The 5703-nt window shown below is 47.9% G+C and overlaps 1 long non-coding RNA gene across 2 annotated transcripts; it reads right to left on the bottom strand.

Annotated features, from left to right (window-relative positions):
* Positions 1 to 700: 700 nt before the first annotated feature.
* LOC309518579 lies at positions 701 to 3299 on the bottom strand. Of its 2 annotated transcripts, none has more exons than XR_014213518.1 (3): positions 3272 to 3299; positions 1848 to 1912; positions 701 to 778 (listed from the first exon to the last, which is right to left on the bottom strand). It is a non-coding gene; the product is annotated as an uncharacterized lncRNA (long non-coding RNA). The 2 variants fall into 2 exon arrangements; XR_014213519.1 differs by having other exon boundaries at positions 776 to 858.
* Between the last annotated feature and the right edge of the window lie 2404 nt (positions 3300 to 5703).

Here is a 5703-nt window from a genome sequence, read left to right as displayed (position 1 = left end):
GATCCAGCAGAACTAGAACTTGCTGAGACCACTAGGCCAAGCTATGTTTTTGTTGCCCTGAATAAAAAAGAGTTAACTTCACTGACAACCAAGATCTGCTTCCTTTCTTGCTGACCTCCAGCCATTACATCGGTGTAGTCTTTGTTGTTGTTGTTTAGTCATTTAGTCGTGTCCGACTCTTCGTGGCCCCATGGACCAGAGCACGCCAGGCACTCCTGTCTTCCACTGCCTCCTGCAGTTGGGTCAAACTCATGCTGGTAGCTTCGAGAGCACTGTCCAACCATCTCGTCCTCTGTCGTGCCCTTCTCCTTGTGCCCTCCATCTTTCCCAACATCAGGGTCTTTTCCAGGGAGCCTTCTCTTCTCATGAGGTGGCCCAAGTATTGGAGCCTCAGCTTCAGGATCTGTCCTTCCAGTGAGCACCCAGGGCTGATTTCCTTCAGAATGGATAGGTTTGATCTTCTTGCAGTCCATGGGACTCTCAAGAGTCTCCTCCAGCACCATAATTCAAAAGCATCAATTCTTCGGCGATCAGCCTTCTTTATGGTCCAGCTCTCACTTCCATACATCACTACTGGGAAAACCATAGCTTTAACTATACAGACCTTTGTTGGCAAGGTGATGTCTCTGCTTTTTAAAATCCTGTCTAGGCATTGCTAAACGTTGATGGGGAAACCTCAAGGCCCCTGCTGCTCTCCTTCCTTGATGGTTCTTGATCTTTTAGACCAGGATCGGACTGGACAGCACTCAGAGGACACTTTTAAACAGAGGACTGTCCTCTGTAAAGCAGGACACATGAGCACTCTCTGAAAGACTCCACATTCTTCAGCAGCCAACTTCTTTCTTTCTCGCCCACCCTCTATCAGAAGAAATCTTGCAAATTAAGCAATCTCATGCTAATGGGCACCAATTTGCATACATTCCTGCAATTTGCTCTGATTGCAATATGAGGGGGTGGGCGCATATTACCGCTTTGACTCTTTTCTTCCCCCCCTCCCCTTCAAACGCAGAAACCTGCCCTACCCCCCTGGGTAACTCTGCATGAAGCATTCTCATTCTCCTTCGCACCAGGGGCACGCAATCAGTCCCCTGGGAGTTCCTAGACAATGAATCCCTTCTTACCAGGCCATGGGTTAAAGGAGAAGGGGGGAGAGGAGAGAAACAGGCAGAGACAGTGTAAGAAAGCGTCAGCTATAAAGTGGCAGCAATTTCTAAGCTGAGAGCTCTTGAAAAATCTCTCTGACCCACTCCCCATAAGTGGTGCTTGGCAGACCTCTCTAATGCACCCTTCTTACGAGCTCTCTCTATTCTGAGAAAGGAAAGCTGTCAGGCCGAGGGGGAATCTCTCAGCCTGCAAAATAAAACTACAGTAAGCCTGCCAAGGATCAACTAAGATGCCTATAAAGATCCAGGCGTTGACATTCCCACACGCGTTAATAAAGCAAATTGAAAACCTCTATAGCTGGTAGCTCTCGCTTTTCTACCCCCACGCCCATCAGGACCAATCGCTAGGGAATCTCTTAGGAGAACTTTTGGTAACAGCCCTGAGCTAAGTTTCAGAGGATGGAGATGCAGAAAAGGCTGTAGAAGGGCATGGTCAAAGGGCACAGTCTAAGGAATAAGTAGTAGGTAAAGATAATGCCCACATTTTATTCAGTTCATATTTAAAGGCAAATCTACCAAATTTGCAGTTTCCAAACAATACGCAAAGCAAAAGGCAGCCATCTCCAGAATTTGCACATCTCCCAATTTTGCAATCAATTCTCCATCCACGTAACATGTACAAACATATTTATACTACTGTAAAATGTATATAATATGCATGCAATGGTGGGGGGGGGGACTTACCGGAGAAAATGAAGATAGCTCCACATAGATTTCAGTACCTGCAAATCAGCACTTCCCTGAGTAGACTGATTGGAAATGGAGAGATTTAGAGAGAGAACACCAAATTAAAGTACTAGAATCAAACAAATCAGGGTGATGCTCAAAGATATAGCAAATGATCATCATCTGACTGCTCTAGATCAGGGGTGAGCAGACTTGCAGGATCTACTTTGTTTTTCACTAGAACCTCGAGATCTACCAACCATAGCCTGGTGCAAAATAGATACTCTTAAAACAAGAGAATTCAGGGGATCTGTTTTGAGTACCAGAGCTGAAGAGAACGCATGGAACTTCCATACAAAAAAATGATCCCTGGTTATCTCAAGGTGTCTCTGTTTCAAAATAACTGAGGGCAGGGAGGGGACATGCTGCTGCTTTTATTTGTAAACAATTGGGAATCTGAAATCCTTTCCGTTTAACTGGGGTAGATCCAGGCCAGTGGAGGGAGGGTACACTTGACCAGGTAAGCCCAAGGCTTTGGAGAGCTACACTGGTGGGGGGCTGCCAGGAGCCTGCTGGACTTACACTGTCGTGCCAAGAATACCCCGTGCCTCCCTGCTGACTAGGGACCCCCACCTGGGCCCCAGAAAAGCTCTACACCAGTGGTGTGTCGTCAGTGAACTGGGGGACTAGGCTAGTCCCCTAAATGCTCCTGGTAACATCTGGCACCTCCCTCCCAAAGCCCAGGAAGCTTCTTCAGGAGAGCCAGTGTGGTGTAGTGGTTAAGAGAGGTGGACTGGTAATCTGGGGAACCGGGTTCACGTCCCCGTTCCTCCACATGCAGCTGCTGGGTGACCTTGGGCCAGTCACACTTTTTTGAAGTCTCTCAGCCTCACTCACCTCACAGAGTGTTTGTTGTGGGGGAGGAAGGGAAAGGAGAATGTTAGCCACTTTGAGACTCCTTTGGGTAGTGATAAAGCAGGATATCAAAGCCAAACTCTCCTTCTCCTTCTCCTTCTCCTTCTCCTTCTCCTTCTCCTTCTCCTTCTCCTTCTCCTTCTCCTTCTCCTTCTCCTTCTCCTTCTCCTTCTCCTTCTCCTTCTCCTTCTCCTTCTCCTTCTCCTTCTCCTCCTCCTCCTTCTTCTTCTTCTCCTTCTCCTTCTCCTTCTCCTTCTCCTCCTCCTCCTCCTCCTCCTCCTCCTTCTCCTTCTCCTTCTCCTTCTCCTTCTCCTTCTCCTTCTCCTTCTCCTTCTCCTTCTCCTTCTCCTTCTCCTTCTCCTCCTTCTCCTTCTCCTCCTTCTCCTTCTCCTTCTCCTTCTCCTCCTCCTCCTCCTCCTCCTCCTCCTCCTCCTCCTCCTCCTCCTTCTCCTTCTCCCCAGCTTAGGGAGGGAAGCACGATGCTCTGTTGAGTCCAAGAGCCCTCCCTCCACCTTCCCAAAACCCACCCAGCTTGGGGAAGGAGGCAGGAGGCCTGGCAACTCCTTCCCAAAACCCAGGAAGCTTCTGCCTGGCTTAGGGAGGGATGTGCAATGCTCATGCATGTGACATTAAGACATCACAATGTCACACACTACATCCTCCCACTGCCCTCGCAAGCTGGCACCTCTGGCCCTAACTATTCCCCCTACAAATAATTTTACCTCATGCCACTGCTCTACATGGGCCTGTCCAGATCTACCTTAGGCTGACCCCTACCTTAGATTATTAAGTGCAGATGCACCTAATGAACGACTGGTTGGCCCACAGCCGTAAACTACATATAAAGAATGATATATAAATACAGCTGTTTTGTATTAAATCATGAGCAACAGCCAAGCTTTGATCTAGAAGAAATTAGCAAGTGAGAAGATGAAAGCATCCCACTGATTGCATTCTTGGGCTGGAGACATCTACACCTGTTTTGCCTGTCAAGAGCACAGATGTTCAAACAAGGGATGGGGAAACTCAAGCCTGGGGTCTAAATGTGGCCCTTTCAGCTCAGCCTCCACCACACATTGTCCTGAGCCGTATCTCTCGCCAGCCCAGCTTTGCGCCCTCCTTGAGCATATTTGCCTGACTAGGATGTGTCATTTCTCTGGCGTGAGAAAGAACCTTCACCTGTGGGATTTAAGAACATAAGAAGGATCTGATGGATCAGGCCAGGAGCCAGCCAGATGTCCATTCAAAGCTTGTAAGCAGGACCCAAGTTCAATGGTGTTCTCTCCTCCTGAGTTTTCCTGCAATATATTGAGTGGCATATGAACTCAACAGTGGCTGTAGAGCACAGCCATCGTGGTTAGTCATCATTACAGTGGTACCTCGGGTTAAGAACTTCTGGAGGTCCGTTCTTAACCTGAAACTGTTCTTAACCTGAGGTACCACTTTAGCTAATGGAGCCTCCCACTGCCACCCCGCCACAGCTGCACAATTTCTGTTCTCATCCTGAAACAAAGTTCTTAATCTGAGGTACTATTTCTGGGTTAGCGGAGTCTGTAACCTGAAGCGTCTGTAACCTGTAAGGCCACTGTAATAGCCTTATTAGTGGGGTAGGAGAGCTGGAAAAAGAATCACATCTGGTAACCAATGCACCCCTTTCATTTCAGATAGTACATGGGTACCATGCTTGATTGCTATTGTTTAAAATATGCCCATGCCCTCCTGCATCTAAGCCTGTATCCAAGCCAAAGCACCTGGTATTGAGACTATTGCATAGTCTTTCACTGTTTACCCCTGATTCCACATCCTTTCGTCTTCTTTTCCCCTCTGGACCCATCTGCACTATACATTTAAAGCAGTATTATACCACTTTAAACAATCATAGCTTTCCCCAAAGAAGTGTAGTTTGTTAAGGGTACTGAGAATAACCCCTATTCCCCTCACAGAACTACAATTTCCAGAGTGGCTTAACAATCAATCCCTTTTCCCAATACTGTGGTAGGAGAGCTGCGGGGGGGTCGCATCTGGAAACCAATGCACTCCTTTGGTTTCAAATAGTACATGGGCAAAAAAGGTAAAGGGACCCCTGACCATTAGGTCCAGTCATGACCGACTCTGGGGTTGCGCCACTCATCTCGCTTTATTGGACAAGGGAGCCGGCGTACAGCTTCCGGGTCATGTGGCCAGCATGACTAAGCTGCTTCTGGCGAACCAGAGCAGTGCATGGAAACGCTGTTTACCTTCCCGCCGGAGTGGTACCTGTTTATCTACTTGCACTTTGAGGTGCTTTCGAACTGCTAGGTTGGCAGGAGCAGGGACCGAGCAACGGGAGCTCACCCCGTCGTGGGGATTCGAACCGCTGACCTTCTGATCGGCAAGTCCTAGGCTCTGTGGTTTAAGCCACAGCGCCACCCGCGTCCCTTAGTACATGGGTTGGCGAATCTAAAAAGCCTGGGACACACATTTTCACATTCCTCTAGCGGCTATGATGGCTCATTTAACAGAAATAATGTCTGTAGCATTAACTCTGGAAGTGTAGACTCGATTCTGACCAAACTAAGCCTCCTGGTGTATATTTTGCTCTAATAAGTTTAGTTTGGTCAGAATCGAGTGTACTCTGCCAGAGTTAACACTAAATACATGACTTCTGGTAAATGAGCCAACATAGAGGGCCGTGAAAATTTGTGTTTCAGGCTTTTCAAACACGTCTACCCAAAGGGGAGCATTGGTTGCCAGATGTGAAATACATTGGTGTTATTTTCAGCTCTCCTACCCTTCTATATCCTCCTCTTTTAAAGCCATCCAAGTGCCCATCGCTATCTCTTGTGGGAGCAAAGTCCATGGTTGAACAATGCACTGTGTGGAGAGTCCTGTCTTGCCTACCCTGGAACCTTCCAACATCTGGCTTCAGGGGGTGTCCACAAATTAAAGTGTTATGGAAGAGGGAGGGGAACTATTTTTT

The sequence above is a fragment of the Podarcis vaucheri genome (assembly GCF_965113315.1).
Source record: "Podarcis vaucheri genome assembly, chromosome: 14".
Classification (NCBI taxonomy): domain Eukaryota; kingdom Metazoa; phylum Chordata; class Lepidosauria; order Squamata; family Lacertidae; genus Podarcis; species Podarcis vaucheri.
Note: the sequence above shows the minus strand (reverse complement) of the source record. Positions and strands in the feature narration are given on the sequence as shown.